Here is a 13,176-nt window from a genome sequence, read left to right as displayed (position 1 = left end):
CTGGTACCCATTCTGCTGGCTCCAACCGCCAAGGCCACCCGCCACGAGGGAAGCAGCAGAACGGTCCGGTTTCCACAAGCCTACGTGCTGCACAACACAACCACATAACTGCGTACATTGGGGTGGGGGGGTTGGGGGTGGGTGGAGGGGGGTGTCTACCCTCACAGTGCACCCCATCACCCTCAATCACGACACAAAGACGTAAAAACACTTTGGCACGGGGTACAGCATGCACGCATGCGTCGATAATGCTTTCTTAATGATTTTTGCCACTGTCTAGTCAAAAGAGGACATATCGTCACTGGTCCACAATATTCACCCATCAATACATTACAAAACAGTTTTGAACTTGAAGCCGTTGACCAATGAGGAGTAAAGACTAATGTGCTTAAGTCAGAGACCAGACTGCCCACTGCTCTCGTAAGCCTGTTTGACCAGCTGTCTATCTTCCTAAAGACAGACTGGAGAGCACTTTGCGTACACACACCCACCCACTTGAGGGAGGGAGCACCAAAGGCACTCCAACTTCCAGACATCCGTCCCATCTGCTCGACCAACCGCCAAAATCAAATCACAACAACAGGAGAGGACCTGCGCTTGGCTTCCCTCTTTTAACCTCAAGGAATTAACCCTTTGAGGTTATGCGTGACAACCTTGAGCATAGCCCTAATTCTAACTGTGGGCATTCGAAATATCCTATTTCTCTTTTTATTAAGTAGTTCTTCAAATTAGTGGCAATCAGGGAACAAAGGAAATAACCTTTCTAACTGAGAGAAAGGTCAGGAGTTAGGATTACCATCTAAGACGTCTTAGAACTCAGAAGGTTAAAACATGCACATTTCTCTTCATAACACATCTAATGTACAAGTTTCCAAGTGCTAAAAAGGCTCTGAGTCAACTATTAAATCTAATGTGTATGCTCACTCAGTGGTCACTTCATTAGATGCACCTGCTCAAGTGTTCAGTAACGTAAACTTCTAATCAGCCAGTCACGTAGCAGCAAACAACTGGATTTGGGCATGTAAATATGATCAAGTTCAAACCAAGCATCAGAATGGAATAGAAAGGTGATTTAAGTGACTTTGAGCATGGCATGGTTTTAATGGCATGAGTATTGCAGAATCTGCTGATGTGCTGAACTATTCTCACACAACAGTCTCTAAGGTTTACAGAGAATGGTCCAAGAAAGAGAAAATATCCAGCGAAAAAGGCAACGTTGATATCAGAGATCAGAAAGAAAGGCCAAACCCCTTCAGGTGGTGGGCAACAGTAACTATTAATCATTTTTTACAAGCATGGTGCAGAAGAGCACCTTGAAGCAGATGGGCTACAGCAGCAGAAGTGCACAATGGGTGCCACTCCTGTCAGCTAAGTCAGGCTCACAAAAATTAGACAACCTAAGACTGAAAAAAAAACTTTGCCGGGTCTCATGAGGCTCAGTTTTTGTCAATATTAACCAAAATCTCAGAGGACGTTTAGAGCACCTTGATTAGTCTATACCCTGGAGGCGAAAGGGGATCCAACCTGGCAACAGCAAAGTGTAACTAGTGAAGTGGCCAGTGAACATATAGTTCAACTTTAATAGAGAATTTGCAATATTAATCTTTATTATTTATATACACTTTTGTCTATCTCGATTGTAAAACATTGTGTTATCCCTGGTATTCAGCCCACACATACTCTCAACACTGTACATGCCTTCTCTAAATCTGAAGCCGTGATTCCATTTCATTGAACTTGCAGTGTACATTACTACTCGAGAGCACGTTAGGTGTGAAGGCAGGAGCTATAAGTGAAGAGAGGTTGTGAGTGCACCTTGCAAAGAGTGTGTTTCAGCCTCAGGACTGCATTTTCCACAACACTCCTGCAATTCAGAGCTGCCGAAGAACATGCTCAACTCATTAGAGCAGAGTTCGTTAAACCTTTCTCATCAATGTACCTGCACTCTGCTCTCCATCCTCCCACGTTTACTCTGTTATTAACCAGACAGCGCTGTGAGATAAATGACTACATTAATCGTCTTTGATAGCTCAGGGATTTTCCTTGTTCGCGGGCGGGAACAGTATACGGTACACGGTGATGGTCAGGGCCATTTTGTAAAACTGCGTACGTGTCTCTCCCTGTGTGCAAATGTGTGCAGGGACTGAAAGCAGCGGAGTTTGGATCACTGCTTGATGGATAATTTGTCCCTGCGTGTTCAGTGTCTCTGCTGTAAATGAAACACATGGGACATGGCAGCAGGCTCTTAACCCCACTTTGTCCGATGGCTGTGTTTGCTCTTTGCGCTCTCCCTCTCTCGTCAGAGGTGAGCCTCTAGTTCTCAGATTGCCGCAGCTGTCAGGGAAGACCCGAAGGACTCTGGCTGTTTCCTCAGTTCACAGAGGAGTTAATGCTCTCTGGCTTTTTCACTTGCAGAACCATATTTTTCCTTTCCTCTGTATCCTCTTCCTTCCTTGGGGGTATGCTGTGAAGTTGTAAACCTGAGCCACAGGTGTCCAGCAGTGATACGCGTTTTGCCCCCTCCCCAAACGCATCTGGGAGATCTTATAGTTCTTTCACCCAAAGCATCAGTTTAGCATACAGTTTATGAGAGCAATGCAGGCAGGGCTTGTTGTGCAGTAATGTTGTATTATTATGGCACCTTTCTCCTGAGGGTACCTCTAATCCAGTTACAGATTTAAACAAGGGAAATGGTTCCAAGGCATCCATCCCACTTATCCTTGGATCACAGGGAGAACAGAAAAGCTTGTTGCCAATCCTGCAGGGACTTCAAAGGGTTCAACCGTCCAAACATTTGTAGAAATTTGTGGAATTCAGCATACTTGATTGCACCTGAACTACAATAATACCTAAATTCCAGCTCGTTAATTAAATCCTGTGATGAAACCGACAAAACACTGGAACCTGGTTTGTGGGAGGCATGTGGAGGCAGAGGACCACCTCTGTTAATTCTTATGTTTTTAACAAAACAGCAGGAAAAGTGCAAAACACAGATTTTTACTGTAATCAATTATTAACAATAGCATTAACAGTTATTAACAGTTGTAACAAGAACACTGACAACTGTTTTAAATACATTCCACATCATGCATGAATCCGTTTCCTAGATCTAAAAGGATAGCTGGCTGCAGATTAGCTTCTGATATTTTTTAATAACATTAAGGCAACAGCTTTTAAATTTAATACTTTCAGTTCATATTCTGTAGTGAAAATATGATGCAAAATGTCCAATTTTGCCCTATGTCTTAATAGAAAATGGCAAAAGTAACAATGTTAATCATTTGAAGTTGGGTTAAATTCTGTCTATATTAACAGGCAAAAATCAAATATATAAAAAAAACACAAAGAAAATCCCATAAACTCCTTGGCGGAGGTATGAGAAGAACAACATGATCTTCTTCCTGATTTTCAGGAAGAACACAATCCATTATTGCCGGATAATTGCCACACATAGAAACCATCAATAGTTCATACAGCTCTAAGCCGAGCCAACACACATACAGTGGGGCAAAAAAGTATTTAGTCAGCCACTGATTGTGCAAGTTCCCCCACCTAAAATGATGACAGAGGTCAGTAATTTGCACCAGAGGTACACTTCAACTGTGAGAGACAGAATGTGAAAAAAAAATCCATGAATCCACATGGTAGGATTTGTAAAGAATTTATTCGTAAATTAGGGTGGAAAATAAGTATTTGGTCAATAACAAAAATACAACTCAATACTTTGTAACATAACCTTTGTTGGCAATAACAGAGGTCAAACGTTTACTATAGGTCTTTACCAGGTTTGCACACACAGTAGCTGGTATTTTGGCCCATTCCTCCATGCAGATCTTCTCGAGAGCAGTGATGTTTTGGGGCTGTCGCCGAGCAACACGGACTTTCAACTCCCGCCACAGATTTTCTATGGGGTTGAGGTCTGGAGATTGGCTAGGCCACTCCAGGACTTTCAAATGCTTCTTACGGAGCCACTCCTTTGTTGCCCGGGCGGTGTGTTTTGGATCATTGTCATGTTGGAAGACCCAGCCTCGTTTCATCTTCAAAGTTCTCACTGATGGAAGGAGGTTTTGGCTCAAAATCTCACGATACATGGCCCCATTCATTCTGTCCTTAACACAGATCAGTCGTCCTGTCCCCTTGGCAGAAAAACAGCCCCATAGCATGATGTTTCCACCCCCATGCTTCACAGTAGGTATGGTGTTCTTGGGATGCAACTCAGTATTCTTCATCCTCCAAACACGACGAGTTGAGTTTATACCAAAAAGTTCTACTTTGGTTTCATCTGACCACATGACATTCTCCCAATCCTCTGCTGTATCATCCATGTGCTCTCTGGCAAACTTCAGACGGGCCTGGACATGCACTGGCTTCAGCAGCGGAACACGTCTGGCACTGCGGGATTTGATTCCCTGCCGTTGTAGTGTGTTACTGATGGTGACCTTTGTTACTTTGGTCCCAGCTCTCTGCAGGTCATTCACCAGGTCCCCCCGTGTGGTTCTGGGATCTTTGCTCACCGTTCTCATGATCATTTTGACCCCACGGGATGAGATCTTGCGTGGAGCCCCAGATCGAGGGAGATTATCAGTGGTCTTGTATGTCTTCCATTTTCTGATGATTGCTCCCACAGTTGATTTTTTTCACATCAAGCTGCTTGCCTATTGTAGATTCACTCTTCCCAGTCTGGTGCAGGTCTGCAATACTTTTCCTGGTGTCCTTCGAAAGCTCTTTGGTCTTGGCCATGGCGGAGTTTGGAGTCTGACTGTTTGAGGCTGTGGACAGGTGTCTTTTATACAGATGATGAGTTCAAACAGGTGCCATTCATACAGGTAACGAGTGGGGGACAGAAAAGCGTCTTACAGAAGACGTTACAGGTCTGTGAGAGCCAGAGATTTTCCATGTTTGAGGTGACCAAATACTTATTTTCCACCCTAATTTACGAATAAATTCTTTACAAATCCTACCATGTGAATTCATGGATTTTTTTTTCACATTCTGTCTCTCACAGTTGAAGTGTACCTCTGGTGCAAATTACTGACCTCTGTCATAATTTTAAGTGGGGGAACTTGCACAATCGGTGGCTGACTAAATACTTTTTTGCCCCACTGTAAATGCTTGATGTGCACAATTGTAACGACTCCAAACATATGATCACAGAGTCAAGAGAGAGAAAAGGACCTTTTCCTTTAGGGGAGAAGTGGCACCAACAAACGAGTGCGCCCGCACCGACTGCGCAGAGCCCACGTACCCTTCAAACATGGCATTTTCCAGTGCAGCTCATGAAAAAAAATAATAGATGTGTCGTCACCCCATAATCGCCATTAAGAGGAATAAGAAGTGGGATTTTCTAAAAATAAACTCATTTCTTGGGGTCTTAGAGGCTAAACACTGCATTCTAGAGAAGCTGAGCTGAGTGCAAGTGACGTGCCAGCGGATCACTTACCGTCATGCATTCTTAATTTAAGCTGTATCCCTCTTGAGGGGGCCTTAGGTAACCTTACAAATGCATGAGGAATATGGGTTAAAGTGTGAACACGTCTCCAAATAAGGATTACTGGATTATAGGAAAAAGCTTTTTTTTTTCACTTTAGACAATTGTTAGTTTGGTGTATGAAGCCTCAGAAAACACTAATGTCTACAAACAAAACTTAACCTGACAACCCCGAAGACGTCATCCATATTTTCCATGTGACTGACAGCAGAAGAAAGGATACATATTATCCCATTTTCATACATGTAGTGCACCCCTGAACCCCCCCAACATCACCCAACAGCAGTGCATGTGAGAAATACCCCACACAGTCAGTTTTTATATTAAGCTGTCATTAACCTTGTCAACTTCTCAGTACAAATTCTATATAATGTTGGAATGTACTGATGCACAAACAGCACAGGTGCATTCATTATTAGTGAGCTTGTGTCATGTGTGGTGCCTCCTGCATGCATACATGAAGGCAGCTCCTTCGCTTAAACCACACAGAGTATTTCCCTGAGTGCAAACGCATCTGAAACAGACCATTTTCTTCTGCGTGCTACATGTGAGAAAGGACAGCTGTGGAAAATATCCCGACCCGATCTTCTGAAATTGTCCAAAGTTCCTGTGTGAAAACAGCCACAGAAACCTAAGTAAATGATTCGCCACGGGCATGAACAAGACGAGAAGTAGTGAGAAATTAGGTTTCTGGAGGACAGGGGTTATGTCCTCTTTCAGTTTGTGACATTACGTGAAGACAGTACTGTTATCCTTTTGTAACAGTGGAAATCAACTGTACCGACAGCTAAGTCGCTAGTCTTATATAATCCCTGCCCAATCCAAGGCACTTTTTCTTTTTTACTGTGAGGTAAACGGGCCAACAGTACCCAGAGTGCAGAGAGGTGGTCTTCCAGGTTAGGAGCTGTCGGGGTGAGAATCAGCAGAAGGGTGAGGAATTAACAAGTGTAGCAGGAGAACAGTTGGTGATGGAGGGTCAACAGCTTTCAGCTATTGGTCAGAGTTTATCAGACAAAGCAAGCAATGAGGAAACAAAAGGTATTGTTTCAGATCTCCCTGTGAGAATCAGACCCCCCCCCCCCCAAAACATGTAGTGTCCTACAAAACACTGTCTGTGTTTAGAGCATTTCTTCACCAAGCCATATATCTGGGATTTAGTTTCATCAGCCACATATCACCCAGGGAATAATGCCAACACTGTGGCAATTAGACGATAAGTTGCAGTAAGCCTGAGTCAATACCAGTTGGCTCATTTAACAGAATCTGCCCATTGTCTGCTCTCTGTGACATCTCCCATTCCTCGCCACCATTGTATCTTCTCTCCTTATCTCTCTCATAGACAGAGGAATCTTCAGTATGCGACAAGAATGCCAACAGGGAAGCCAGCCACAAGACTGAATTTACGTAACCCTGGAACCAGGGGTAAAATGTTACAGAACAGACAAAATACAAATATGGCAAAAGCTCAAGGGAAATCTAGAATGTCATGAGGGAGAAATCCATGTTGATTTTTACATTCAGTTCAAAAAGTGTCAAAAGATGCCTCGGAGGTCACAGACCGCAGGGCATCAGAAAGCACTAGTGAACAATGAAGGATACATTTTCTAAGTGGAAATAAATTAGCCAAGCGAAATCAAAGAACAGCGTTTTCTTTTCAGTAGCTTCCTCATGTTTCTGTTTAGTCCATTTAAGACATTTTCTTCTGGGAGTTTAATGGAGCAACACACATTAGAAAACAAAGTTAGAAGATTTATGGTCATATGAATTGTAGCGACAGGCAAAAATCAAGAAAGGGACGAGAGAAGAGAAGGTAACGGAGAGAGCAATGAACACCTCGGTGTACAATAACAAGGGGGCCGTGCACCCATGATCTACAAGACATCAATTCAGAAACGATATCGGGAGCGACAACCGGATTAAACTCAGATTAAACAAAACACATTGGAGCCAATAAATGAGAACAGAAATCTAATTATTCTCACAATGTCATTTCAATTCCACCGACAATTAGCGGCAAGTCTGTAATAGCCTACACTGCCTAATAGTGCTTGTGATTTAACTTAAACAGAGTCCAAACTAAACTAACAGAACATTAATGGCTATTTGTAAAGAGGCCATTGGTGCACAAAAGGCTAATTCATTCCTGCTGAAGAGAGCAGTTTAGTTAGAACAATGACACTGGGCAATGAGGGTATGAGGCCACACTTGAACTGGCTTATGATCTTCACAGTTAATCAAAGCCAAGGGGGCATGGGGAGGTAGAGAGAGAGAGGAGAAAGTGAATAGCAGAGAAGTCCAATAGTTAATCCTAGCCACAGTCTTTACTCTCTGAAGATGCCCATGACAGACCTAAGATGGGGAAGGATGCCAAGCGACTAACTGGAAAACTCACTGCTTCAACAGTCACGGTCTGGAAACGTTTTAATAAGCTGGAAACAGTTTCCAAAATGGTTTACGGTTCCGATGCCGACCAGAGACAAAGGCCTGCATTGTGAAGCCAGAGAGTGTATTTTTTCTGATCAAATTTACTGCCAAGAAGCTGGGAACAGGCGACATACTCAAGAGCAGTCGCTGTTGTTTCTTTAGGCCTAACCTCCCCCTACCCCACACCCGCCTACTCCACCTCCTAAAACACTCACACACACACACAAACACAGCCTTTTCCATCACAAAGGCAGACATGCGAGAGCTCCTCCATTGAGCTATGTCAGAAAAAATGCGACGCTGCAGACCATCCCCACAGTGGCCCGTGGCCAATATCTTGAATCAATCTTCAGCATGATAGCCCTAATTTGGGCCATTCAAAGGGTAAGTATTTACATGAGAAAGTCAAAGTTGGTAAAAACCACGAGAGATTCCTGGTATGGGTGTGTCTGTCAGTGACAGAAAAAAAAAACGAAAGCAGGGTAGGAGAAATAATGTCGCAGACAAACACACTTCCAAGCACAATGCTTCTGTATGTCGCCCTGACACCACAGCCGTTTTCCACAGTTCATCCAAACATAACACACACACACATACACTATACATATACAAACAAGTAAATTCTCCAGGCAGCATTTTACCGCACTGAGGTTGCTTATTACATTTTATAGTTACATTTTCATTTCTTCACTGCCAAATATTTCAGCAGCCTAAGCTGATGGTGATTACTTAATGAGAAGCCTAACCGTTTGGCTTGGTCAGAGATTGGAGTTCTGGGGGTATTTCTGGGACCCGAGGAATCATAAACACGTGACTTGGTCTTGTACAGATGTCAGTCTGGATGTGTTCTGACTGCTGGATGGACATGGATGAGCATCCATCTCACTTGCTTCTTCTCAATTCTTTTCCACTCTTGACTTTTTTTCTCCTCCCCTCCTCTTCCTCAAGTAGCCGGCCTCTCTGTCAGGACACGACCCGCCCAGCTCATACTCTGTAAATCAAGAGCGACATCTCTGTTGTTGCACTTAAAAAGAGGCGACGGCACAGGCTCTCTTTGCTGTGCCCCGAGAGGCCGCTTCCTCCCACCGCACCGGAGCCAAGAGCTTAAACACAAGCTTGTGTGCAGCATTTTCTGACACCCGCAGGCACTAAGCGACGCGCCAAATGCAGATGTGTCTGTCTCCATGGCGGCACCGAAGAGCTCACTGGGCAGAGCACGTACTTACATGCTAGGAAATAACAACCCCCTCTGATATTTACATACACTCCAATGCAAAACAACACTGGGCTAGTGTCTGCTGCCATGTGGCGTGAATGGAAATACACACTTACTTAATTGTAATATACAATGTTAAAATTTGTTGGGAGCAGACACAGATTGAGTTTTAGGGATTAACTGTGATTTTTCTTTTTTTGTGCATCTACGCACAATTAAGAAAAAATAACAAACATAAAGATAGCTAAAAAAAAAAAGAGCCACACATTTGAATAAAAAAAAAATGTTGAATCCCAATTCCAAGAGCTTAAATTAATCCTGCAGTGGAGGCAGTCACTAGAAAAGGTCACATTCTCAGGGGGTATCGCTGCCGGTCTTAAATATTATATTTACTTAGGCAAACACCCCTGTACCTCAGCCACTTTGGGCTTTCACTTAATTAAAACTCAGTGGACAGAAAGGTGTAAAAACAAACCATTCCTTGATTTGAGATTCTACATGACAGCTTCTCAGCAGGCTGAGGTGTGCAGGACCTCTGCAGAGATACAGAATACTAATAATACCACAGAGTAGGCCAGGGTCCAGCATATCTGACTCTACATCTACGTGCCAGTAAAGCCACTGGTGCCAACACAGTGGCTCACAATGTGAGCCATTCACAGAGTCTGTGCACCCACTGTCCTTACACACAAAGAGGAGTCCTGCTTCATCACACGTATCAGACGGCCACATAATTTCAAAGACAATCCATAATGCTCTCATTGACCTCATCGTTCTCATCAGCGCACACCTAAGCAAAAAAAATGTAAAAAAGTAAATTCCTCTCCCACCTCACTCTCATGTTCCAAGCAGGAATAGTGCACTTTTATTCCTCTTGGTCATTACATTTTTTTTGCTTTTATCCGGGATGTGGAAAATAGTAGGAGACCCAAACTGACCGATCCGTGAAAAGTAAAAAGCGGAGGCGGCACAGTGCGTGATGTAAGATGCCGGGTCTGTCTGATTCCACGGCACTGGCATGCTATGTAAAGGTACACTGGAAGAACAGCAAACACCAGTTTAAATAAGAAGAAAAATGATGAAGGAGAACAGGTACTTGTAGTACAGGTAGTTGTTATTCAAAACATTCAAAACATAACCAGTTAGCACACACATAACCATCATAACCAAAAACTCCACAAAGAGAAGCATCAAATGGGCATTTAAAGGTCAGCTTGAGTAAACCGTGCAGAATGCTATAAATTAAAAATGAAACAGCAACATTGAGGACAAAAACAGACATTTAGCAGGTTTTTGTTCTACTTCAATTTGAAACGGGTCAGCGTCGACTGAGTGACTGAAAGGCTAAAAAAAAAAAAACCCTAATTAGTAAAATGTCGTAAAATAATTTATCTGAAAAGGAAAAATAGAAGACGAAGTAACATTCATTAGCTTTGAGTTCATTTTGTCTTGTGCAAAATCCCAAAGTTGTCTAGAGATGGAAAAGTTCTTTATTGCGTCATTTAGTGCCTGCGGGTGTCACAAGTATATTTATTATGTTTTTAAAAATGAATTATGTGAGCCATGAGTTCAGCACCTTGTGATGCACCTCGGGCAAGCCGAGACACTCACCAACCACAGAGCAAAATCTTACTGTGGGTGTTGTTCTCTCTTACAGCCTGAAAGCGCCGTCACTGGGTGGCCTTTCCCTAGCAGTCACCACGCTGGATCTTCACAGTGCTTCATGAAACTCCTGTTTAACGGCATCACTTTGGATTCAAACGCTGCCTTTCCAGGAAAGACCTACGCTTAACCTGCTCTGACCCTGTGTCACTTTTTCTGTGGAAATGTTTTGCACTTTATATAACTTTTGTACGACTCATCTACTCTTGTCTGAAAATACCTGCGATCGATTAAAGTGTTTTGTCACAGGCTGGATTTTATAAAGCCTGAAAACAGAGAGAAGAGGAGATACAGGGCTCTAGTTCCTTCTCAAAATGTTTCAATTACAATATCCTGAAAAGCTGTTCCGTTTTTTCTTTCTTCCCGTGATGCTAAAAACATGTTGCCTAACCCAGCTCTAATGGCGATGATGTAAACACAATGAACCACTAATCTGAGAAAAAGAAGCCATGAACCAGAAGAAAGGGGAAAGAAACCTTTACATGCGTCGATTTGAGCCTGAGGAAACTGTTCCTTAGTGCAGATGAATGACTCACATATGCACAGCAAAAACATGCACGTCACACCGCTAATTAAACAAAAGCTATTTTTGTCTGAGCACGCTATAAGCACGTACATATATACAGTGCATACAGTAGGTACAGTACATGCCGAGAGGCAGTGTCACACATCCTTTCTCATCCATCTTTGGTCCCCGGTTTATTTTCCAGATGACACACATCTGGAGGTGGTGGTTTTGACATTTACTTTAAACACGAAGCCGAGTATTTTGAGTTAATCTTAGTCCTTTAAAAAGCTGCTGTTGACTGAAGGACATGCTGTTATGAAGAAAAACGCTCTTTGTGGGGGGGAAAAAATGTTAATGGACAGATTTCAAAACAAGCTCGAATTCAGCGGTTATGATATCCCTAAACAGGAAGTCCGTTTGCAGTTTTGAAAAAGAGACAAAGGGGAAGAAAACACACTCTGAAATCTTTACTGTAAATAAAACATACAGTGGAAACAACGGCCATTGAAGGCCCTGCCTTCTTAGAACAATCAGGAACAAAACAGCAGGAACAAAAAGATTTCCTAGTTTTGTTGATCCTAACCAAAGAAAAATAAATAAAAGTTCCACTGATGTAACGCTCGCGTATATGAAAAGGAATGTGGCCTTTTGCTTTATGCGAGGCTATTTTTACGTACAGAAAGAGCAACAATCTAACGTGTTTGAATTGGACTATGGCTCTTTTTTTCCTGTCTTTCCTCCCCAGCACCACACTAAGGCTTCATTCCTACCCACTAAAATATATACTGGTCAAAAAAAAAGTGAAGGGAACACATAAATTACACATCAGCTCCTGACAAATGGAATATTGAAGGTGAAAATCTTTACTGACAAACAGTGCATTGTGTCTTTTGCTGCAAATAAAGTGACAATATAAACAGTAAATGGAATCCAAAATCTTGATTATAAATCACACCAAGAGTAAAAGTTAAAAATTGCCCAAGTGTTCTCTTAATTTTGGGAGTTTTTGTTTTCCAAGGAAACCAAAGTTTGAGGGGTTTGTCTGAAGACGAGCATCAGTGTCATTACCTCACACACAGGCAGACCAAGGGAGACACAAACAAAAGGGCTGGAAGTTAATACCATATATTATGCAGGGAGGTAGGTGGAATGCAACAACAAGCTTCTTACAAGCAAGTACATGCCTGGACTGGAAAAGTGCTAACAACAGTACATATAGGACAGAGCAACTTCTCAGAAGGGTTGAGAAACAGACTACAACTCAGTGAATACACCTGCAGGGTCTTTTTTTCCCAGCTGGGGTGAAACAATGGACGTTGACTTACTCATCCAAAGAAAGCCAAGCACTTTTTTTAAAACCAGATCATACATAAAAGCAGAGGTGCAACAGAACAAAAGCTTAAGCTGGGATGACAGAGGAGCGCCTACGCTGAGTAAACGAGTGTGAGTAATAAAATATGAATGACAATGGGTGATGTTTACATGGAGACTGTATGTTTATCAGCCACAGGGAGGAGCCTGATCCACACTCAAGTGCAAACAAGGCCTGCAAAGCCTTTCTGTAATTGACGCAGTAATGGGGGTGGGTGGTGGTGGCAGGGTTGAACTGAAGTCCCGACTGGGACTTCAAAGGCGCGCTGGACGCTTATCAACCACTGTGCGCTCGTCAAACAGAAGAGGATGAAATAGATGAAAGGAGAGCTAATGCACCTCCTCTTTTACCCCCAACAGGCTGCACTTTCTGCTCGATCAGCAGACCTCATGAGCCAGGCTGTTATAAGGAGGATGCACAAGCGCGCTCGGACCAAAACACGCATACACAGCGGGTCGGTTGGCGCACTTGCTGCTGAATTAGCAAAGCCATCACTCACCATTTTC

General features: G+C 42.9%; 1 protein-coding gene across 1 annotated transcript in view; it reads right to left on the bottom strand.

Moving 5' to 3' along the window:
• igf1ra (insulin-like growth factor 1a receptor) overlaps positions 1-13,176 on the bottom strand; it is a 71,349-nt gene that overhangs the window by 39,677 nt on the left and 18,496 nt on the right. The window lies entirely within an intron of this gene.

The sequence above is a fragment of the Mchenga conophoros genome, linkage group LG7 (genome assembly GCF_057382185.1).
Source record: "Mchenga conophoros isolate Kocher_MC1m ecotype Shallow Benthic linkage group LG7, M_conophoros_male_GT1.1, whole genome shotgun sequence".
Lineage (NCBI taxonomy): Eukaryota > Metazoa > Chordata > Actinopteri > Cichliformes > Cichlidae > Mchenga > Mchenga conophoros.
Note: the sequence above shows the minus strand (reverse complement) of the source record. Positions and strands in the feature narration are given on the sequence as shown.